The 25,614-nt window shown below is 36.3% G+C and overlaps 2 protein-coding genes across 2 annotated transcripts in view; one reads left to right on the forward strand and one right to left on the reverse strand.

Annotated features, from left to right (window-relative positions):
• Positions 1–544, reverse strand: part of snrka (SNF related kinase a) — a 64,247-nt gene extending 63,703 nt beyond the window's left edge. The window contains exon 1 of the mRNA XM_052143769.1: positions 401–544. The gene's annotated coding sequence lies outside the window, so the exon portion shown is untranslated. The remainder of the gene's footprint in view (positions 1–400) is intronic.
• Positions 545–3,722: 3,178 nt separating this feature from the next.
• Positions 3,723–25,614, forward strand: part of LOC127655797 (protein O-linked-mannose beta-1,4-N-acetylglucosaminyltransferase 2) — a 29,216-nt gene continuing 7,324 nt past the window's right edge. Inside the window, exon 1 of the mRNA XM_052143776.1 lies at positions 3,723–3,961. The gene's annotated coding sequence lies outside the window, so the exon portion shown is untranslated. The remainder of the gene's footprint in view (positions 3,962–25,614) is intronic.

Consider the following 25,614-nt stretch of genomic DNA (forward strand, 5'->3'; position numbering starts at 1 on the left):
ATGCTCGCAAAACCACGTGCAAATAAGAGGGAGAGAGAAAATAGGTACATCTATAGTTTCCCCTGAGCCATCACATGAAGACAAACAGAGAGCTGATATGCCCATGCATGACAGGCCTGATTTAGCCCTTAAGCTTCTTATGAGCCCCATACATCCATAGAGGAAGATGGATTAATTAATATCTAAATGGCTACAAACTCCTAACACAGACCATGATTATCAAATCCACTGAGACAAAGTCGATACGAAGTCAATACATCATAGAGCATGCATACTGCTGTCAGATCTGAACTAGAATAACAAAAGATGTTTAATGCACGTTTATTGTGTCTTAAAGCAGATGCTAGCCGGCTAACTGTGTTAGCATTCAAACGCAGTATCACTCAAAGCTTTAACTTACCGCTCGCTCCGGCGAACATTAAAACAGCTTAAATCTCCTAAATGTTCCGACGGTTGTAGATCCGAACACGCCGGAGGTAAAGGCCCGGCAGTGTGTTAACGCTGCTGATGGAAGTGCGACTCTCAGCGCTTTTCGCTCTCCGCCCTGAAACCAGTGAACTGCACGAAAACACTGGATGAGTCAGTCTCACTCCTCAGACTGCAATTAATCTGTACATCAACAGGGGGCGCAACACGGCACAAGACACTTCTCTGAAGGTCATTTTCTTTTTTTTTAAAGTAACTTTTTAAAACGTTAACTTTTTCCAAACTACACAAACACAATAAGGCATAAAAAATAATTAGATCGTCACTTAAATAATAAATACTTAAATAATAAAAATAAAAAATAAATACAGCTGAATGACAATTTTTTTGGGGGGGGCGCGCGCGCGCCTCTACGAAGGCTTTTTGGCATCCTTGTCCTTACCTCAGGCAAAAAACACTTCGTATAAATATCTAAAATCATGAATGATGCATTAATACATTGGTACCGGGTGTTAATATTCATGTACATAAATTCAAATGATGTGATATATAAATAAATCATGCTATATTGAGTATTCAAACACATGATTTGTATTTATTTTCTCACCGATATTTTGCTAAAGAGCGGTTTGTCAACATCACATGACACGTATTTGACCAATCGATGTTCACTTTAACTGCCCGGAACTAGTGCCTGGATTCAAACTTGTTTGTCTTTTCTAGGTCTGTTTGTGCATTTCTAATATTAAACAGCCGCATTCTTGTACGTCACTAGGATACTTTTATAGCGTGTAGAGGGTCATGCAATTCACGGAGCTTTGCATTCTCTGACAGCTTTCATTGTCTCGGCAAAGCTGATTCATATGAGCCATTTGACAGTTATTTTTATACTGCCAGTCATTGCTCAATGCATAATTTTCCATGCTTTCTAAACACAAGGGATTATGAAAGCATGCAGTAAAATGACTCCAAATGCAGTCAGGGATAACGCATTCTTTGCGTCCTCCTAACGAGAAAACTGATTTTTTTTTTAATTAAGAAATTGTGATGTTTGAAACAACATCTTATTTCACTGGGCAAGAACCTAGTAATGGCATCGTTCTAAGTGATGCCATATGCAGTTACTACATCAATGAAGGGAAATAATGTTGAACATTTTAGGCCTAAATGCTGAAAATACTACATAATCTATGGCACAATAAAGACACAGCGATATGGCAACAGCGATGTTACGTGACAATACATTTGACTGTGCTTAAAGGATTAGTTAATTGTTCATTAGGGAGGTGTAGAAAGACTAACTAAACTAAAGACTAACTTTTTGTACCCAACACAAAAAATGAACAAAACGGTAATTGCGAGTGGGGTGGCAAATGGGGTCACGGCCACCCTGGCCAGCCCCTAGCTCTGCCACTGCATCCCAGATATGAATGATTTACTTTCTTCTGCAGAACACAAACACAGATTTTTTTAGAAGAATATTTCAGCTCTGTAAGTCAATACAATGCAAGTGAATGGTGACCAAAACTTTGAAATCCAAAAAGCAAATAAAGGCAGCATAAAAGTAATCCATACCACTCCAATGGTTAAATCCATGTCTTCAGAAGAGATATGATAGGCATGGTGAGGAACAGATCAATATTTAAGTCCTTTATTACAAAAAATCTCCACTTTTACTTTCACATTCTTCTTTTGTTTTTGGCGATTCACATTCTTTGTGCAGATCGCCACCTACTGAGCAGGGAGAAGAATTTATCATTTAAAAATAAGACTTCAATATTGATCCATTTCTTACCCACACCTATCATATCACTTCAGAAGACATGGATTTAACCACTGGATTCATATGGATTACTTTTATACTGCCTAAATGTGATTTTTGGAGCTTCAAAGTTTTGCTCATCATTCAATTGCATTGAAAGGACCTACAGAGATGAGACATTCTTCTAAAAATCTTCTTCGTGTTCAGCAGAAGAAAGAAATTCATGCACACCTGGATGGCAGGAGGGTGAGTAAATGATGATAATTTCAATTTTTGAACTATCCCTTTAAGCACTGTCACATGTAGTGTCACATCACATTATTTTTTATTGTGCCATAGATTATGTAGTATTTTCAACTATAACAGTGCCATATTTAGTTACTTCAAACATTTTCATTGTTGGGTGAACTATCCCTTTAAGGGATACAGATTGCAGTTGCAGAGCAACTATGAACATAGTTTGGAAATATATAGAACTACATTGGCTTTTATCGGAGATATGTTAAAACATTGGGTATTGAAATTACCACAAGTTTCTCAAGAAAGAACCAAGAAACCACAAAGAATATATGTAAAATCCATCATTTATTGTCCAATTTCACTTTCATAACGTCAAAAAGAATGGCTTTTAAATGTTTTGATTTCCATCTAGTGGTCATTTGTGGTACTGGAAGGTTTCCCTCCAAATAAATGTCGATTAAACTCATGACATATGAAAGCATATGCATACGGAGAGAGGTACAGACAAGTCATGAGAGTGGTTTAAAATAGAAATGTGCTGGTTTAATCTCTGAACACTTTTTCAATAATGAGTGCTTTTCCTTAATGAACTCTAGGTGGCGATGTATTACCGCTTTATTTATGATCACCTTCGATTCAAGAAGAAGAATTGATCTGCAATTGCAAGCAGTAGGCTTGGTCAGGTCATACAATTGTGAAAATGTACTTTCCACTTGTATTTTGTGTACAGTACAGGGATGTATCCCTATGTGTTCGCTTATCTGATTGCTACTGAAAAAGAAGGATGTCTTCTGCTAATCATAGTTTAATCTCCCACACAGGTTTCAATTTCAATTTCCAATATAACATTTCAAAAACATGGCAAGCTTAATCTGTAAATTACCTTTACATACTTTAAAACATACACACTTTAACCAAGTTGATGTTGTTAAGTTACTCAACAACAGTAATCAATTATTATATATCTACATACACACTATTTCACCTTTTACTCTTATATTAGTTGTGTAGTGAGTGATATATCACTGTATTTCTGTCTCCATTTGCCATTTTAACATGTCCCCATTTACAGTTATGATTAAAATTAAATATAGATATCATTTGATTTTATTTAATTTCATTCCTGTGTGCTCTCAAATGGGGTTCTCAAATATGCTGCGGTTTCCTCGCGATAATTCACGACCGTACACGTCAGACTGATTAGGGTCGATAAGATCTCGCGAGGTTTTCTTTTCTGCTCTCTGTCATCGCTGTGGGTGGAGACTTCTCCCGCAGCTGGGTGAATGTTCGCAGAATACGCGCGACCGAGTCGAATTTGCGACACATAACGGTACAATTAAAGCGTGATTATATCAGTTAATCACAGCAGTGAATGAAAACGTCGCGTGTTATGCGCAATAACCCTGGAAACGCTGCATTTGTTCGCTGCAAAGTTGTTAATGATCATTGGCACTGGTTTGCTGGAGCTGCTGTTGAAACATTGAATCCGCAGTGAATGTACATCAGCTCGTGCTGTTTCACCTTTTACCACAGGTATGATGTTCGTTTGCTTTTTGCACGGTGTTTGTGTTGCATCAGTGTCTGTATGTTTTGAGAAACTTGCTGCAGAAAGTCCCCCCCCCCCCACCTGCTGTCCTCGTAGAAAGGTAGATGCTCTCTTTTCGACTTCTAGATGATGTCAGATCACCCACACAATCTGTACTCTAGCAATATCAAACCATACATCATATCGCGATTTGGTAACTTTCCTAAAACATAAGAAATCCATTGCATCAGAGAAATAACTGAAAAGTGTCTAATATTGTTTGCTACCTGTTGGGTTGCATCACGAGGTAGCAGGGAGTATTTAGATGGTTTATAAGCCACATATTGCATGCCTTTATTTCTATATTTACAAGAGTGTTATTATTCTACTATTGTGCATGAAACACACGGTCAATATTATTTCAGCGTGTCATTGCTTGACAGTTGTAAGAGCTGACACCAGAAATACAAGATGCAGAACCAACGGACAATTCTGGACCAGAACATTGGATGTGATGCTGCCAATGTTATGAATAATAAGACCGGAAGTGTAATGCCCATACATACTGCACATGCCCACTCAGATATTTGAGCTAAGTGGATTTTAAATGGAAAGTCCAGAAAAAAAAATTAATTTATTTTTGAAAATTAATATGGACAACAATCGTTTTAGTCTATTACAATGTGGCAGAAATCAGACATTTACATGTCTAAATTTGGTTTGTCTTTTACACTAAACAAATATTGTACAACTAGACTATCCTGTTTTATGCCTCTACATGGAACTACCAAGTAGTTAAAAAGGGTTTTGTCCCATTGGGCATTTTTTTATCTGGTCTAGACCACCAAGTTAGCCAGAATTGCTACTGGTATCCCCTAAAAAAAGGATATTGTGCATGACAACCAAGGAATACCCTATTACATAAAATTGAAGAAAGCCTGCCTGCCTTGAATGCTGTGACTGAAGGGTGCACAGAAAGGTGATCTAGGGTTTGTATTAAAGGAATTGTTAACCCAAAATGAAAATTCTCTTATTATTCACTTACCCTGATGCCATCTCAGATGTGTAAAGATTTTTAGAAGATAGAGGTCTGTAAAGTACACGGGTGACAGCACTTTGACAGTCCAAAAGTCATATTTAGGCAGCATAAAAGTAATGCATACGACTCCAGTTGATCAATAACTATCGGTAACCAACTAAATTTCATAGACCACATCTCAAAGATAGCGCGATCGTGTAGATTTACACTCTACAATATCAGGAAAATATGACCATTCCCCTCTGAACATGCCATACAACTGCTCGTTCAGTCCCTTGTCATAACTAGACTGGACTACTGTAACGCTCTCATTGCAAGTCCCTGCATGCGCAGTTAGACCCCTGCAAATGATCCAGAATGCAGCAGCACGTCTGATCTTTAATGAACCAAAGAGAGCACATGTTTTTCTTGGTCAAATTCAAAACTGACGTTGACATTCAAAAATATCATCTCTGCAGAGCTATGTTCCCACCAGAAGCCTGCGGTCGGCTAAGGAATGGCGCCTTGTACCAACACAAAACACTTTTCCGGACTTTTGGTTTCACTGTATCATGTTGGTGGAATGACTTTTCCAACTCCATCTGTGAAGCTGACTCACTTTCTGTCTTCAAAATACAGCTAAAAACACATCTTTCCCATGAGCACTTCACCATTCACTCATAAAAAATAAAATAAAAAATATATATTCTTGTTGCACTCTAATCTGTCTTGGATTACTACTATTCTGATGTAAGTGAACCTTTGTAATGTAGCACTTTTCGTACCACTGTCTCCTTAAGATGAATCGCTTCTGTATTATTCCTCTTTTGTAAGCCGCTTTGGATAAAAGCATCTGCCAAATGAATAGATGTAAATATAAATATCTTCCAAAGCTAATCGATAGTTTACGTAAGTAAAAAATGAATAATTAAAAATGTTTAACTTTAAATCAGCGCTTCCATCCAGTGCTCTGATGCTGTTTGAAATGGCTGAGCTCTGACGTGATGTACATTCTTCTGTTGTAAATAAGCGCTGCTTCCGAATTCTCACGTGAACTTGCTGACACACTTACATCATGCTTCGCCTAAGCTGCTGGCAGGCAGGAAATGCTTTTTAGAAGTTAATAATGTTTTAATTATTGATTTATTTTGCTTCAGAAGACATTCGTTGATCAACTGGCATTGTGTGGATTACTTTTATGCTGCCTAAATATGACTTTTGGATCTTCTTCTAAAAATCTTCATTTGTGTTCTGCTGAAGAAAGACAGATATACACATCTGGGATGGCATCAGGGTAAGTGAATAATGAGAGAATATTTATTTTTGGATGAACTTTTCTTTTAAGTTAGAACATGCTTTTTCCTCCAGGCGGTTTGACTGACAGTTACAGTTTCTTTGCCAAGAACCAGGGGCCTGATATATAAAAATGCAATTTTCTAAGCACACTTCTGAATTTATTAAAAAAAATTAAAAATTAAATTAAGAGTTAAAATGTGCACACATGTCCGCTCTTGATACGAGGGCCGATACAATCAAATATCAATATATCGCCATACTTTTTCTCACAGTATTGTATTGATACTTACAATCAATGTAACAATTGTTCTATTGAAGGGTTTGTATTTATATAATGTTCAGCATTTCAGTAAACATGTAGGTCATCTAAATAATTGCAAACTCTGAAAGTGGTGTTCCTAAGTGCATTTAGAGATGCTTCTATGAGGAGCGTGTGAGACTGAAACTGAGCCTGTTTCTGTCGCTGACACACTTGGTCTCTCTCACTCATATGGCTCTTGGGCTGGGCAAAAATATTGATTTTCCGATTAAAGGGATAGCTCACCCAAACATAGACATTTTCTCATCATTTACTCACCCTCGTGCCATCCCAGATTTTTATTACTTACTTTGTTCTGCTGAACACAAACTAAGATTTTAAGAATATCTCAGTTCTATTGGTCCATACAATGCCAGTGAATGGTGGCCAGAAGGCATCCTAAAAGTAATCCATATGGCTTGATATGAAAGGTGTGGGTGAGAAACAAATCAATATGTACCGTCTTTCTTGCTATAATTCTGACATGCATGAAGAATGCAAATTGCCTAAAACAAAAGAAGAATGTGAAAATGAAAGTTGAGATTGATAGGAATAAATGACTTAAATATTGATCTTTCTCACCCGCTCTCATAATTCTTCTGAATTAATTATACTAACTAATGCACATTAGGGGTTTCAATTTATTCAAAATAAGTTGTTTAGTTCCTGGTATTATTGTAAATGACTCCTCCTTTCATCAAAATGTAATAATAGCTTGCTTGGCCTCTGAAACAACTTTGCTTTTTGGCTGCCATCACAAAGCCCTTTTATTTTTCAACACCTTCCCTCGAACCACTTGGCTATTTTATGTTATGTAATGCTCGTTTTTAATGATCAATTCCCAATAGATAAAATCAAATCATGTCATAACTTCATTTTCTTCTAAATATCCTGTTTTACACATCGTGTTACCGAAGTAAATTGGGTTGTGAATGCAGTGTTGACTATAAATCTCTGCTCGCACTGTATCCGAAGGCCAGTGTTGGGTTGATTACTTCTTAAATGTAGTGTTGTAATGATTACGAATTATACAACTTAAGTAACATAATCTTTTAAACTACACCTTTTAGGTGATCTAATCCAATTACTATGGGCACTAACACTGCAGACAGACATTTAGGCATAAAAAGAACATACTCCTTTAAACATTTTAACACATTCAGTTACTTAAAAAAAAGGTATGTTCTCTTGTCATCAAAGAGCATCAGTTAAGGTCATTCCGATTAGTCTTACTATATTTATGTTGGAACCAATATCTATCACACAAGCAAGCGGGGCCTCCATTCTAGGCACACTCGTATGTGCCGGTATGTGCTGGTTTTTTGTTTTGCTCCCTGTTCTTCTCCTGCTCCAGTGTTTTGTCATTTCGCTGTCCTCAACATAGCTCTGCAGTGTTTCGTAGAGTCTTTTTCCCAGGAGGAAGCTGACATTGTTTCCTGTAACCCCTGCTGAAAAGCTCTTTTAGACCCATTCTTCATATGAACAGAGGGACGCTGAAGATATCTGCCTGCTTCAGTGTTCTCTGTATCTATCAGCATTATACTTATTAAGGTTAAAAACTATTGGTGGATACAGGAACATACTTCACATAGTAAGGTCAAGAAAGATGGATATTGTGTGGACAACATAATTAGTAGGAGCAGTTGTTATTGTTTAATAAAGGTTGAAATGTGTTATTTTCTCAGTGCTAAAATACTTTCTCTTGTTTAATATGCAGAGATGGCTATAACACCGCTAATCCAAAAATTGTACACACTGTGGATTTGTGGTGCAATCAATACATTGCTCTGTTTGTTTGAGCATCCCAACATAGTGACATTGGCTCAACCAATGGTGTTAGTTTGGATCTGTTTGTATAACCAATGGATAACGGGTGCCTGGTTCCGGAAGAAAATGTTTGTTTTTTTTCCATAGAGGAATTGATTATTAGTGATAACTACTGAACTTGAGTTTGTTAAATTCTGCTAAAGCCATCGGTCCACTTTATTACAACTTAATTGTTTTTAAATAGTTTTTAATGGCAGAAATCCTGAAAGAATTACACTATCCATAATCCTGATCAACACAATGCAGTATCCCAGCAAAAAAGCTTAGCAGTGACCGCCCACTCACGTTATGACCTATGAATTATGCAACCGAGTCGGTCGGTTACAATTTTACAACAGCAGCTCCAGCAAACCAGTGCCAATGATTATTTGCAGCGAACAAATGCAGCGTTTCCAGGGTTATTGCGCTTAATATGCGACGTTTTCATTCACCACTGTGATTAACTGATATAATTTTTCTTTAATTGTACCGTTATGTGGCGCATATTCGACTCGCTTATTTGGTTACATCATTCACAGTGCTACATTTGTAGTTCATTCCCTCATTAAAGGAATAGTTCACTCAAAAATTCAAATTCTCAAATCATTTGCTCACCCTCATGCCATCCCAGATGTGTTTTACTTTTTTTCTTCTGCTGATTTTTAGAAGAATATTTCAGCTCTGTAGGTCCATACAATGCACTTGAATGTTGACCAAAATGTTGAAGCTCCAAAAAGAGCATAAAGGCAGCATAAAATTAATTCATATGACTACAGTGGTCTAATCCATGTCTTCAGAAGTGATATGATAGGTCTGGGTGAAAAACAGATCAATATATAAATACGTTTTTACAATAGATTCTCCTCCCTTCCTAGTAGGTGGTGATATGCACAAAGAATGAGAATCTCCAAAACAAAAAATTAAGAATGGAAAGTGAATATTTAGTTAAAAAAAATTAGCTTCATATAGCTTCTAAAGACATTGATTATACCACTGGAGTCATATAGATTACTTTTACGCTGCCTTTATGTGCTTTAGAAGCTTCAAATGATTACTGTTCACTTGCATTGTATGGACCTGCAGAACTGAGATATTCTTCTGAAAATCTGTGTTCAGCAGAAGAAAGAAAGTCACACATCTGGTATGGCATGAGGGTGAGTAAATGATGAGAGAATTAAACATTTTGGGTGAACTATCCCTTTAAAGATGTTAAGAAAGTCTTTTTGTCCAATTTCAAATACTTTTTTTTGGTTAAAGTTGTGATTAACCTTGGAGCTAGTTGGTTTGGTTCATAAAGGATTTTTATCATATCTCTTTGGAAAATAATTATGGGGGAAAATACTTCTGAAACCAGGACGACTGAAAAAGTGGGTGGGCACTGTTGCAGTTTATTGTTGCAATTCTGATTGATGAAGACAATTTGGAACAAAAATTCCACACTACACATTTAAGCATTAGGAGTTTGAAAAAGGATTCATGAATAATTAGTGTTGTTCTTTTTTCAAAATGTGTAGATTAGATTAGATTGTACCCTTTAATCTCTGTAATGCCAAAAATTATTGTTTTGCTACAGTTTCTTGTTATATTTGACTCGGTAGAAAATGCAGATCAGATCGGACTTCATTGCACAATTCTGTATGTACTGCTGATGACAAAGTTGGTTCATTCAACCCTACAAATAAAACAATTTAGCAGGAGAGGCAGAAAGGACAATCGGGGAGGCGATGCGGAGAGGCATAATGATTGCGTTTCTTCACCCTGAGAGTTTCTGTCATGGGCAGGGAGCCGAGCAGGGAATCTCCTTGGCTATCCTGGAGGGACTCGTCAGAGAAGAAAGCCACTGAAAAACTGAGAGCGGTGTCTTTCCAGGAGCCTTATTAAAATGCATTAGAAGCACTAGGCTGCCATCCCCCATCAACGTGGTGCTTATCATCCACATAGCAAACAGCCCAGCTGTACACAAGGGAGCTGGGCAAGCCCCATCAGCCAGGCACATATCCTACTCTTACACTCATAGACCCAGCTGTTCCGAAAACCATCTCTTGCATGATGTCACCCCCAGCTTTCACTCTTCATATGTATTGAATTGAGAGTGCTCTCTGAGCGATTTAGATCTGGACAGCTCAAATAGACTCATTGGTACCCTGAGTCTTTACTCTCTCCAGCATATTACTGCAAATAAGCTCATCTTTTTCTCTTTTTGCAAATCGCTTCACAAAAACAAATCAGTTTTAAAAACCTTTTCCCCATGGTAAGAGCTCGGAAACATTCATATGCGTAAATGTCCTACGTTTAGCGTGGATGTTTTATTTATTTTTTGTAGTGGTGAATAAACCTCCCATAAGCTGATCCATATAACACTGCAAGCAGTGTAACATCTTCCCACTGTGTTTCACCATCAGTTATGCTCATAGCCATTAGTAAACGCATGCAAGATCTGAACGTTAGAAAAGCATTGAAGCATGAGAAGCACATGTGCTCACACACATAAGAGCAGATTCACAATTGCATGCTCAGCTAGCAGAAGGACTTGTGCTGCAGCCCGACAGGAACAAATGAACCGTATCAGATGCTAGTACATGTTAGTACAAGTATTAGTCATTTGGCTGAGTTAAATGGTTATTTGTAATATTTGTCATTGGGAACCATATCCAGAAACAGAATGTTGAATATTTAATTCCCAGAGTCACATGTTATCACTTAAATTAGAAAGTGGCAAATGTACTGTAGTAGGTTAGCTGACTAGTTAAACCATACTGAGAATGTCCATCCTGTGCACAGTATACATACTAAATATTAGTGATGACCATTTTCAAGTAATGTTGTAGTCAAGGACCTTAACCCACACAAAAACGAGTAATCGATTTCTCATTAATTAAAATGTAAGTTAAAAATAACGTTCATGAAATGTATATTTTGTTTTATACACAAACGTTACAGTTTTAAAATAAGTTAACTTCTACAAATTATACTTTTTATTAAAACAATATACATCATAAAAATTTAAATAATAGTAAAAAACATTTGTATTCACCCGGACCTTACATAGAAACCAATACTGATGGCATTAGGGTAATGCACACATAAAGTCCATATAAGGCTACAAAAAGGCTATCACCTTTTTATAATTTCACGTTTATTATTCAGAAAACAAGTTTTCAAAATTGTCTTTTTATAAAATGCGCTTTGTCTGTGTTCAGATATTTAACACATACATACTGATATGATAAGCTTCCGAGTTTCTTGTACCACTTCGTGCTTTCTTTCCCTCATAAAAGCAGATCCTTGTTTGTTTGCATGATTACAAACAAAAATTGAATTTTTAGAGTAGAATTCAATAAGAGTCAAAATATTACAAGGATTTCCACACTTGGCTTTGCTTGAAAGCACTCAAAAGACTAGAGGTCGACCAATATAGGATTTTGCTGATAAGGATAACTAAGTTTGGAAGACAAGCCGATAACCAATTAATCGGCCAATAGTTTTTAAAATTGATACTGAATTAAAAAACAACATTTAAAGTAGGGATGCACCGATACCACTTTTTCTCTTCTGATACCGGAAATCTCAGTATTGGCCGATCCTGATCTAAAACCAGTGTTGTTTTTTGCATAATCAGTTTAGAATATATTTACATCATTGTGTGCAACAAATTGGGGGTACTCTTTAATATATAAAAAACATATACTTTTTTAAACTTGCACTTTTTAAACCCTCATGCTTTTATTTTGACATTCCATCCAAACTCTCCAGAAAGTCCTGTATGTGTCTGTTTGTAGGCAAGTTCACAGCAGTTTAATTTGCTTCTTATTCTAATTCTGGTCAAATACACCTCCGGTGCCATTCTAAATGCATATTATAAGTGAGTAGAACTATTGAGCATCTACATCTGAGATGCTGTTTGTGAATTGCGTGAAGGCTAAAAATAGCAACGGGTGTGTGTAAACAGAGCAGCGCCATTCACCAACGCACTGCGCATACTATATATTTACTTATTTTATAAGTAAATATATAGTACATTTTGTGATTCACAGAACTATCGCACGTCTTCAAGTGGCTGATCACTTCTGGTGATGGGGTATTTAATGTTAAATTAGGGCAAACTAGTGAATTGCAATGTCTTATGCTTTTTTAACGCTTCTATAGAATTCAGTGATATTTTTTTGTGTGTTTTGTTCTGTTAAGCTTATTTAAATTCTCAAAGAAACTTGTCTCACACACACACGTGAGGATAAAACATTTATTAAAATCAGATGCGTTTCTGATTTGTTTATATGTTTCTCTTAACTGCATGAAGATATCATTACCTTTAAATGTACAACTTAGCTGGCTAAAGCATAAACATGACTGGATATAAACTAATGCAAATAGATGGTAATACATTTTATTTAAACATTTGTGTAGGACTTGTGTGTTGTTTGTTACATTGTTCTAACCGCTTGAGGTTAGCTTTAATGTTAGCGTCCTCTCAGCCTTGTCTGCAAACATACTGCTGTTCTCTATTAATGCAACAGCTATTCAAGAAATTAATTACTTTACAGTACATGCTGTCATATCATTATATACATGCCTTTTAGTTGTTGGTGTTTTAAATCTGCATTGTTCAGCTCCGTGCAGTGTTGCATTCAACGTGCAGTCACACATGTCAAAACAACCACCATGAGGCATCAGTGATAGTTTTTATTTTGCATCTAGAGGCCGCTCTCATACTGTATAATGACAGCGCGCCCTTCCCAGCCGCTCCAGCACCTGACACAATGGGGGAAAATTATCGGTGTGAATTTTTGCCGATAACCGATAGTTCCAGGAGTGGTGGTGGTGTAGTGGTCTAATGCACATAACTGGTAAACAGAAGGTTGCTGGTTTGATCCCCACAGCCACCACCATTGTGTCCTTGAGCAAGGCACTTAACTCCAGATTGCTCTGGGGGGATTGTCCCTGTAATAAGTGCACTGTAAATCGCATTGGATAAAAGCGTCTGCCAAATGCATAAATGTAAATGTTCCAGAAATCATTATCAGTGCCTATTGATCGGCAAAACCGATATATCGGTCAACCTCTACAAAAGACACCATCATGGTCTAATTGTCTCATCCAACACCCGACAACAAACATCCCAGTGTACTCAGTTGTAACTGCGTGATATCGTGATAATTCAACGTTGCCCACGGCAGGTAGATGTGCAAAGGCAAATCAATTAGTGATATTCAAGTCATATTTTTAATTGTGAACTAGCTGGTGCAGAAAGAGTTCTCAAATACTTGTGCACATTCCTACTAAATACTGCAGAAATAGTAAGAGCAGTATGTAAGTGAGCTATTCCCAATATACTATAGCTTTAAAGGTATAGTTTACCATGTTGTACCAAACCTATGTGACTTTTGTTCTTCTATGGTATACAAAAGTAGATGTTAGGGAGTAGGGACTGACATCCTCAGTCACCATTCGCTTTCATTGTATGAAACAACAAGGCAAGATGAAGGGAAAGTTCATATTACTATGAGCAATTTCACTTTTCTGTTTGATATCTCCCTGCCCGCATAAAGGGATATTATTAAATAATTAAATAAAAATTCATAGAAAACAGTGTCATACAGTGATAAGTGTTCATCTTGTTCAGGATTTAAAGATCTGGGCCCCTTTCTTCTTATGCTGCTTAATACATCTGTGGTGATAAGACATATTCCAGAAATTCTAATTGTCACAATTCCTCTAGCTAATTCTGTTCTTCAAATGCATGAGCAGATTTTATTAAAATATCTAATATTTCAATTGACTATAATAATTGTGTTGACTGAGATAATTGAGCATTCCTGTGGTTACTGAAAAGGGGACATGTATTGAAAATATACTCGAAAATATGAGCGATTGGTTGGTGACGACAGACCATGTAATGACGTCATACACTTCAGTAATAATTTGAATACAATACAATCATTACATGCATTTATTTATTTATTAAAATATACATATATAAGGGATTTGTATATATGTATTGTAAATTTATTTATAAAATATATAGGCCTGTACAGTAGGTACATTTATACTACTAGATATTTCTGTATAAATTAATTCATAGAGAAAGAAATAAACCGAAAGAAAGGATCTTAAGGAAACAGCCAAAGTGGCTAAAATAAAGAGATAAGGCTGAAGAGTTGTGAATAAATCAATCTGTAGCTGTAACTTTTCTTTTCTTCTGATTAACATTTTTTTTTATTGATTCATAGATATATAACAAAGAAAAACACAACATATATATATATATATCGAATCAACATTTAACCCCCACTATTACCCCTCTCCAATCACCAAACCGACCCTGACCCCCCAACAACGTATAAGAATACACAAAAAACATCAAAGAAAATATAATAATCATACATTATTAAATCTATACTTCTCTCTCCACAGCCCCTCCCTGAGAGTTCCCCAAAAATGCTAAATAACTGCCCCATTTCCTATCAAATAAATCCCAAAACCCCATCCTTCTACATGACCCCTCCTCGAATGCTGCCACCCTCCCCATATCCGCACACCACTCCGGAAATGAGGACGCTCCAGACAACTTCCATCCACTTAAAATAAGCTGTCTGCCAATCATAACACTGGTCAGAACCCAATTAACTGCCCCATCTTCCAAAATACAGAATCTGGCGCAAAATGAAATTTGAGTGCCCAATACATGACACATAAAACTCTGAACCTTCAACCAACATTCTTGGATCTTAACACACCACCAAAAAACATGGGTTGTGTCTTCATCTTCTGATTGGCATCGCAGGTGGGTGTGTCTTTAAGACCAAGCCTATACAATCTAGAAGGGGTCCAAAATCTTGAATTGCTTAAGGCGCACCTTTTCACCTCTAGATACAAACTTCACATTTTTCGAATCTCACACTCCCTCCTCCAATACCAAGTTGAATCAGACTTATCTGGGCTTGTATCATGGTTGGTGGAAGCTTTTCATTCTTTAATGATTCCATATGAAATTCTAACAAAAGTGGAGCCAGTTCTGTAGCATAAGATCTAAAACATTCAGTGGCAAAGCAATCTATAGGCAAGGCCTTAATTACCTCACCAAGCTCCTCCAAGGTTATCTCGGAATCAAGATAATTTCTTTGCTCAGTCGTCAGTTTAGGGAGTTCTAATGATTCTAATATCTTCATCAGTAGACAAAGACGTGGAACTATAGAGATCAAGATAGAATTCTTTAAAAGCATTATTAATATCAATGGCCAAGGTAAATATTTTACCATCAGCAGACTTCACTGAGGGAATGGTAGAAAAAGACTCTCTCTGCTTTATCTAGCCAAAAGCTTCCCTGCTTTGTCCCCCGATTTAAAGTAATGGAGTAAAACTCCATCTTCCACAACAAAATAGTATTATATCTGTATTTCAATCGGGTCAATTCTTCAGCTCTGCCCTGACACATTTAATATTTCCTTCCAACTCCTCAAGTTATCATGCTTTGGATTTTTTGGTGAATGAGGAATACTATATGATCTGACCCCTAAGAACTGCCTCCCAAGCCATGACCACAGAGGATACTGAGGACCAGTTGGTCTACATATAAACATTGATTTCAGATTCAACATTTGTTGGAATTCAGGATTTTGCAAAAGAGATGCATTTAAGCACCAACTATATGATTTATTTTTATCTTTATGTGGCAAAACCTCAGGGCGTGATCTGAGACTAAGCTGTTTCAAATTGAGCAAACAACAACAGATGAAATGAGGGACTTAGATGTAAAATAAAATAAAATCTATTCTAGAATAAATCTTATGGAATGATGAAAAAAAAATGTATAGTCTCTACCAGATGGGTTCAACAGTCTCCAAATATCTGCAAGACCAAGATTTTTATACATCCTTTGAAGCGTTAATGTTGCTCTAGGGGGCTTACGCAATTTTAATTCACTATGATCAAGGACTGAATCCATTCAAAAGATTAAAGTCTCCTCCCAATATTATATCACGAGGGGTGCCAGCAGCTTGCAACTTCCCTTCAACATCTATAAAAAAGCCCTGATCATCAGCAAAATCAAACTTTGCCCCAGAATTTCTGCTAAAACAATAATGACTCTTCCTAATTTAACTTTATTCTATTTGAGACATTTGAATTGTAGAATTTACTCATCAGTGTAATGACTCTTCTGCTCTTACTTGATCCAGCACTAAAAAAAAAAAAACATGTCCACCCCATATTTTCCCAAATTTTTCGCCTTGAAGGAACACTATATCATATTTCTTACATTTAAGAAGAGAAAAAAAAAAACTTATTTTTATGGGGTTCCCCAACCCATTCACATTTCTTGTGGAGAGAGACAATCCACTCATATTAACATTTGACATTTTGGCATATTAGAAACATTTTATTGTGTATCAAAAATAAAATTATAAGGACCACATTAGTGCAACAATCAAACCCCAAACTTCCCCACGAACCAAACAAACCTGCGCATTAAAAAAAATCTTTTTTTTAAAGCCTGCTTTTTTACATGACCAAATGAACAAAAATCATCAAATAAATGTTTTATACAAGATGTACACGTTTCTAATGGGACAATGCAGACGTTGCTCTTTTACTTAGTTCTCTTGAGCTGTAGAGGGCACTAAGAACCTAGGTCAATGCAAACAGCCTTCCCTGAAGTTAATGCAGAATTCTTTTTACCAAATTTAATACTCAATGAAAAATTAATGAAGTAGATTAGTTCCTGTTTCATGTCATGTGTTCCTGGTCATGTGATGTACGGTTTTCCCTCCATGTTCATGTGTCTTGTCTTCATTGGTTCATTGTTTGATTATCTTGTTTAGAGTTCTGTTTGTTCTGTTGTTGGTTTATGTTCTCCCCTTAAGTTATTTAAGCCCTCATGTTTTCCATTGTCCCTTGTGTTAGGTATTGTGTGTTTGGTAACGTTGTCAGTTTATGTCAAGTTTTAAGTCAAGTCAAGTTCATGTTTATGTTTCATGTTTGTAGTTAGGGTTTTTATGTTCATTACAAAATTTGTACTTGAGTTCTTTATTCCATATTCATCATCTTTGTCTTTGCCAGCACCAGCGCAATGTTACACTTTTAATGTGCAAAATGGGCTTTACTAGGGCTGGGATAAACTATTATTTTTTTAAACGATTAATCTAGCGATTTATTTTTTCGATGCATCGATTAATCTAACGATTCATTTTTTCAGTCCGATTCGAATTCGATTAATCGACTTGTGACAACACCGGTAATACCGGTTTCATCGGGGGTGGGACTGTATAAAATGTTAAAAAAAAAAACATTTGCCGGGAGTTTGATTGACTGGCGATCTGATCAATCAATCATAATACGCCATTTTTGTCCGACAAAGTAGTCAGGAGAGAGAAGATTAACGTCGGTGGATTTGAATTTGAATAATGGATTGTAGGCTACTGTACTGACATCTTTCCGCGGTTAAAACAACAGTCCATCTGATGTAGGCTACATTCATGTTTAGCCTATTTGATGCTATAAATTACCAAGGAAAAGATGTTCACGATGTTCATCGGTTCATGAGCAGCTTTAACTGAGGAAATCTGTCACGACACACTAAAGAGCCACAAAATAGTAGGCCTATTTATGGATTAATTTTCTTTGAATGACCAAATTTGAAAGTTGAGACGTTATTAAATGTTACCTGCTTGGTCCTGTATGTCAGCGCGTTGTCAGTGTCCTCTCTGTATTTTTCACGACATTCATAGCTATAAGCGCATTATTAATAGCTATAAGCGAAAACTTTAGGTGTCGACAACGTATTGTAGCCTACTCCAACATCGAGTGCAAAGTGGGGAGTTGAAAAAAAACTTACGGTGCTCTGTCATCTGCAGCTGCTCCCGGGTGGCGCCTCTTAAGATGCTGGTGCATTGCCGTGGTGCTAGAATGGAAGGCCATCTCCATTTTGCAAAGACGACATATCACGGAATTGTTTCCTTTTAAATTAAAGAATTCCCATACTTTAGAGCATGCCGCCTTGCACTTCTGATAGTCTGTGGAGCCACTTGTGTTGCTACTACTCGCCGGCGCCTCCATCTTTGTTTTGGGTTCGACGAATCGACGCGCATATTTTGCGTCTACGTATTTTTTGCGTCAACCTCATCGATGACGTCGACGCGTTGTCCCAGCCCTAGGCTTTACCTACTATTATCTACAATATTACTATTATTATTTTGATCTATACATTAAAATCATAAGTATAATACATTATCATTGCCTCGTCTTCAAAATTGCGCTCTCGCAGTCTGATCTTACTGTGAAATCAGAAAGAGTAGACTGACTTTTCTTTCGTCAAATTTGGTATATGCTGACTGAAATTTTGAAACACTGCCCCCAGTGGCCAAAGTGGTGAATGTTGTAGGGCGAATGGGCATGTGCAAGCTCCATTTTATGTCCAGGAGAGGTCGCCAAACGCTAGTATTGAAGCAAGTTGTTTTCAGCTTTTATAGGATGTTATACAATGAAGAGAAAAGCATATATTTATAGATTCTATCCCCCAAACCTAAATCATTAGTGGAGTAAAAAATTAATGTTAGAGGGAAAAGTGAATCCTCCGAATCATGCTTGTCATTGATTATTCAAATGTGGTTACGGTTGGCAAACAGTCGCCGATCCTAGGGTACCAAAACTATTGGATTTCATCATGCCGAATTTATGTGTGATCATGTTGGCTCTCGTATGAATAATGAAAAATCAGGTCAAATCATCAACTATGAAATCCAGTTAACTCCATAATCAACATACGAATAACAGTTAACTGATCTGATTATGCACTGCTGCAATTTATATACAGTCATCTTCCCTTGCAGAATGTTAATTTTAAACAGCAAGAAAAACGATTCCTTGTCAAAAAAAAAGAATTGCATCTTATTTTCACCGGAAATTAATCAAATTTGTGATAAAATTTTCAAAAGTTATGGACAGCTATGCAACTTGACGACCTATGGCAATTAAAATCACTGTCAGTGATTCAGTGGAACAGGGCTTTAGTCATGAGTCTATGAGAGTCCTGCCCATTCTTTCTTTTAAACATGTCTTTGGGCGAATATGTCAAAAGAATCCATTGTTGGTTTATTTTTAATCAAGGCTATGCTTTCTTTAAGTGATGATTGTGCAGGAGTTGAGTGAGGTTAATATGAATAATCACTGGCAGGATAGTGTAGGCGAATCGGCTCTGAAGCACTGTGGGTATTAAGTTCCAGGAGAGACAGACAGACTGAACGCTGAAACGGATGTAAATATTACTTCTCACCAAAATAGACTCGATTGGAAATGGACTCAGGGAGAGCTCATCACAGTTCTTATTTTTTTTAAAGCTATTTTTACACTCCTAATTAGCTGATTATTTTTTTTTATCAGTTTTCTGAATGTTTTTCATAAAAAAAAAAAAAAATTATGTAATTATCACCTATCAGATGAATTTCTTCATATTAAGACTTCTAGTTTTAATATATTGATAACAGTTTTTAATTAGGACTAGCTAACCAGGGCTGTTTTACGAGATGTGTGGGGAAGAAAATGGGAAATTGTGTCAACATCTTGGGCAATACACTCAAGGGTGTGTCTGGCAAGTTATAAGGGGTTTGTAACCATTAATTCTTCAGTTTATAGTTAAAAGATTTCCCAGCAGAGACATCAAAGGCATTTCAGCTTTGTTTGCTGAGATGGTACCACTAGGTCTTTCCCAGTAATTTCAATGTGTAGCTGACATTTTGCAGACTTTCGTTAGTTGGCAGAGTCTTCCTACTTATCCCTCTGGATTGTCTATAACTGGCAGCAGTGCTATTACTGCAGCTCATATCCTTGTGGATTGGACATTAATGCTGCTTAAGTCTCAAAACATGAACAAACAAGCAAGGTTGTCCTTTCCATCCGGAAATTCAACATTTATTATCTCATATGCAATATTTGACCGCAAGAAGCCCAGCCTCTTAATATGCAGTTTGATAAAGCTTATGCTATTGCTAGAATGTGGTCTCTCGTGATATGTTTAGTCATTACAAATTTCAGTAGGAAGAGCTGTCTATTTAAGGGAGCTGAAGCTGGTGCTTTATCTTTTCCCTCATTTCCCTTCAACTAATAAGAAGTGTTTTGATTGTCATAAAGCAGCAGCACATTTAAAGCATTACCCTGTAGACAGTTGCTTAAATGCTGCACTGATGGCAGCTGAGAACATCTGTCATGCATAGAATCTTAGTTGTGCCAAATTCTTTAAATGTGTGGATGCGAGTAGGCATCTTTGGCCACAGTGTGGTTTGCATGGCTTAACTGGCTACCCTAGAGTGCCAGCACCTCAGAAGAGTTGAGATACAGTATTATGCCAAGGAAATAGGTAATTCTCAGGGACAGTTTTCTTGAAATGTTTACAGCTTAAATTCAATGATTAGGCCAAACTGCCAAAATTCACAAACTGCCTGCCCGCAAATCAGAGTTGGAGGCAAAACATTTTATTTATAAAATAAATACAATTGTTGGGTGTTATTGGGAAAGATTCTCTTTGTAACGTCCTTTGTTGTACTTTCTACTAATGTGGAAATATAATATGCAGAGAATAATGTACAGTCAGCTGGACATTATCATAAAATAAAGCCTAACAGGATGATCAGGTTACTATGTGAAGCGGGCTTGAATTATCTTGAAGGGGTTTATTTTAATTGTATTATCTTATATCAACTTGTAGGCGAAGATGACTGTCTGGCTGTATATTATCCCACTTAGTACACTGCTATTTGGCAATAAAATAATTTGCTCAAATCAATATATTTCATGTCAATTTATTTATTATGTGAGAAGAAAGGCAGAGGACAAAGTACCAAAATATTCACCACAGAATGCCACGATTGACAAATCAGAATAAAGAATTCAGGAGAGCTGTGTAATAAATACAAATTCACTGTATTTAGCACTTTGTCAAATGTTCATATTGTGATTTATGGCTTTTTCTTTGGTAAATGGTATTATCAATTAGGGCTGCAACTAACGATTATTTTGATAATTGACTAATCTAATGATTATTCGACTATTCAGGATTAATCATTAGCTCTTTACCAACTATTCTGCTTGTGCCCTGAGTTAAAAGGTTGTATTAAACATGCTTGCTAACAATAAAGAGTACAAAATCATCTTTTAAAAATACCTCTAAATGACATTCACTGAATTAAAGGGAAACAATGTTTTATTTAATTTAATTCAATAAAGAAATTCACTGCAAAATATCCTATTGTAATCAAGTGTTTTTGTAATCATCTTGTTTTCCATTTTTAAATGACCTAAAAATCCTAATAAGAATTATTTACTTGAGAAGCAGCATAGAAGATATAGACTTGCTTTCAGAGAATGTATCTTGCATATAGGCCTATAAGTGTATTTTGTATATAAGTGTTTTTTTTCACTCATTCATACTTCTGCCAGTGCAGTAAAGACAAAATATACAGGTGAAACTCGAAAAATTAGAATATCGTGCAAAAGTTCATTAATTTCAGTAATTCAACTTAAAAGGTGAAACTAATATATTATATAAACTCATTACAAGCAAAGTAAGATATTTCAAGCCTTTATTTGATATAATTTTGATGATTATGGCTTACAGCTTATGAAAACCCCAAATTCAGAATCTCAGAAAATTAGAATATTGTGAAAAGGTTCAGTATTGTAGGCTCAAAGTGTCACACTCTAATCAGCTAAACACCTGCAAAGGGTTCCTGAGCCTTTAAATGGTCTCTCAGTCTGGTTCAGTTGAATTCACAATCATGGGGAAGACTGCTGACCTGACAGTTGTGCAGAAAACCATCATTGACACCCTCCACAAGGAGGGAAAGCCTCAAAAGGTAATTGCAAAAGAAGTTGGATGTTCTCAAAGTGCTGTATCAAAGCACATTAATAGAAAGTTAAGTGGAAGGGAAAAGTGTGGAAGAAAAAGGTGCACAAGCAGCAGGGATGACCGTAGCCTGGAGAGGATTGTCAGGAAAAGGCCATTCAAATGTGTGGGGGAGCTTCACAAGGAGTGGACTGAGGCTGGAGTTACTGCATCAAGAGCCACCACACACAGACGAGTGCTGGACATGGGCTTCAATGTCAAACGTCTTACCTGGGCTAAAGAAAAATAGAACTGGTCTGTTGCTCAGTGGTCCAAAGTCCTCTTTTCTGATGAGAGCAAATTTTGCATCTCATTTGGAAACCAAGGTCCCAGAGTCTGGAGGAAGAATGGAGAGGCACACAATCCAAGATGCTTGAAGTCCAGTGTGAAGTTTCCACAGTCTGTGTTGGTTTGGGGAGCCATGTCATCGGCTGGTGTTGGTCCACTGTGCTTTATTAAGTCCAGAGTCAATGCAGCCATCTACCTTGACATTTTAGAGCACTTCATGCTTCCTTCAGCAGACAAGCTGTATGGAGATGCTGACTTCATTTTCCAGCAGGACTTGGCACCTGCCCACACTGCCAAAAGTACCAAAACCTGGTTCAATGACCATGGTATTACTGTGCTTGATTGGCCAGCAAACTCGCCTGACCTGAACCCCATAGAGAATCTATGGGGCATTGCCAAGAGAAAGATGAGAGACATGAGACCAAACAATCCAGAAGAGCTGAAGGCCGCTATTGAAGCATCTTGGTCTTCCATAACACCTCAGCAGTGCCACAGGCTGATAGCATCCATGCCACGCCGCATTGAGGCAGTAATTAATACAAAAGGGGCCCAAACCAAGTACTGAGTACATAAGCATGATTATACTTTTCAGAGGGCTGACATTTCTGTATTTAAAATCCTTTTTTTTTTATTGATTTAATGTAATATTCTAATTTTCTGAAATTCTGAATTTGGGGTTTTCATAAGCTGTAAGCCATAATCATCAAAATTATATCAAATAAAGGCTTGAAATATCTTACTTTGCTTGTAATGAGTCTACATAATATATTAGTTTCACCTTTTAAGTTGAATTACTGAAATTAATGAACTTTGCACGATATTCTAATTTTTCGAGTTTCACCTGTACTTCTATTCAAGACACATTTTCTTAAAGCAAGTCTAAATATTTTATAGGACTCATTTTACTGTGGATATAGATACTGGTCTACCTGTTTCCTCCAGCATCTTCACAAGGTCCTTTGCTGTTGTTCTGAGATTTGCACTTTTCGCACCAAACTACATTCATCTCTAGAAGACAGAATGCATCTCTTTCCTGAGCGGTAAGATGGCTGTGTGACCCCATGGTGATTATAGTTGCGTACTATTGTTTGTACAGATGAACGTGGTACATTCAGGCATTTGGAAATTGCTCCCAAGAATGAACCAGACTTGTGGAGGTCCACAATTTTTTTTCTGAGGTCTTAGCTGATTTCTTTTGAATTCCCATGATGTTAAGCAGAGGCACTGAGTTTGAAGGTAGGCCTTCCACAAATACACCTCATATCAGAAGCTAATTGCCTAAAGGCTTGACATCATTTTCTGGAATTTTCCAAGCTGCTTAAAGTAGAGGTCGACCGATTAATCGGCCATTATTATTTAACTCTAATAAAGGATGCACTAAAGATTATAATGCAGGGGTGTTTCCTTTTTAGATGCTCTGACAGGCAAGTTTTGCTTCAGCGAAACAGCATGCATGGCCTTGCTTTATTTCACATCATGACAGCACTGTTTTTCTATTTACTTATTTAGCATTTTTACATTATAATTCCCTCACAATCTGCAATATATATCACCTTAATCTGTTTGGAAAGTTTGGAGTGCGTTTGGACTGTGAGCTGTTCTTTCTTCCTCAAACAAGTGCAAGCTGAAGTGCTGCTCTCCCATGCTATCATTGGCGTTTCAAATGATCACTTGTTGTGTTAAATGAGATCAAACAAATATTCGGCAACGGAAATTTTTGTCTAAATGTTTTATTGCCGACATGTCAATAATGCCGACTAATTGTTTCAGCCCTATTATCAATGTATTGTATTAGGCAAGGTGAGGCAAGTTATATAGCACATTTCATACATAATGGCAATTCAAAGTGCTTTACATAAAATGTTCTAGAAAATACAAGATACATAAAAAATATTATTTTAAAATTAAGAACAAGAAATAAGAATAAATAAAAAAATATTAAAATTAGTAAAAATTTAAAAGAATAAAGAAATAAAATATTTACAATGTGTTACATTAAAAAAACAGGTTAAAAGATCAACAAACTTTATTGTTGGTCTTTAATCACATTATGATTTAATTGTTCTGTTTTTTTCTATAACAAATTTGCATTTTAAATTGTATGAAAAAGTAACATTGAAAAGAGCCATGAAAACCGTTGATTAAATGCACTGATAAAAGGAAAATAAATAATTATTATATATAGAAAGATTTTAAAAAATATATAAAATAACGTAGTAACTGTCTTAAAATATTTCTACACCTCAGACTTAACCCTTTAAGAAGTGAAAAAGGGATCAGAAACATTCTTCCATCATTATACACAGAGTTTTCGTTCTGAACAATCGCTCTGAAATAACAGACTTTGTGTGAAAAGGTACTCGTGGTTCAATTTACTGTCATCTGGTGGTCCAAAACATTAAGCAGACCAAGTAAGCCGCTGTTGCTGACAACTTTTGAAGCAATAACATTTGTTATCAGTGCTATTATGTTGTTTTAATATATTGATGACACTTTAATACTTATATTTGCCATTAACAAAAATATTGGTAATTCTTATTGTAGTGGTTCATCAACATTTAAATCTATAAAAATTAAATTTTTATGACACTTATAGCTACAGTATATGAATGTATTTTCAGTTTTAACTATCTGTTAAGCATTGTATAATGCAAAAAATATTCATGTTAAGGTTATTTATATTCATGATAGTTATTAAATGTTAGAAAATATGCGCAAGACCAGTGGTTTTCAAGAGCGTGCTTGAGCCTGCTGTGAGGAATGCAACACATTTTTTTGCATAAGTTTAATGATGGAAAAAAATTATAGGAGGATAATAATACAATGATTTTTCGGAATGTGCATGGTCTGCCATTCGGTGGGTTTTTGCATTACCACTATAGACACGATTCTTAATACATTTCTAGTAGTTATGTAATGATGCACAAATTTCACAATACGATGCAAAGCCTCACGATACCATCAAATACTAAAAAATAAAACCAAAAAAAGAGCACCCACAAATATTTCGCTCAAACTCATTTAAGAATTCAACTTAAATGTCTTTTAAATCATAAATGCCTGACATTGGGCACAAAAAGCAGAG

The sequence above is a fragment of the Xyrauchen texanus genome, chromosome 15 (genome assembly GCF_025860055.1).
Source record: "Xyrauchen texanus isolate HMW12.3.18 chromosome 15, RBS_HiC_50CHRs, whole genome shotgun sequence".
In the NCBI taxonomy this organism is placed as follows: Eukaryota; Metazoa; Chordata; class Actinopteri; order Cypriniformes; family Catostomidae; genus Xyrauchen; species Xyrauchen texanus.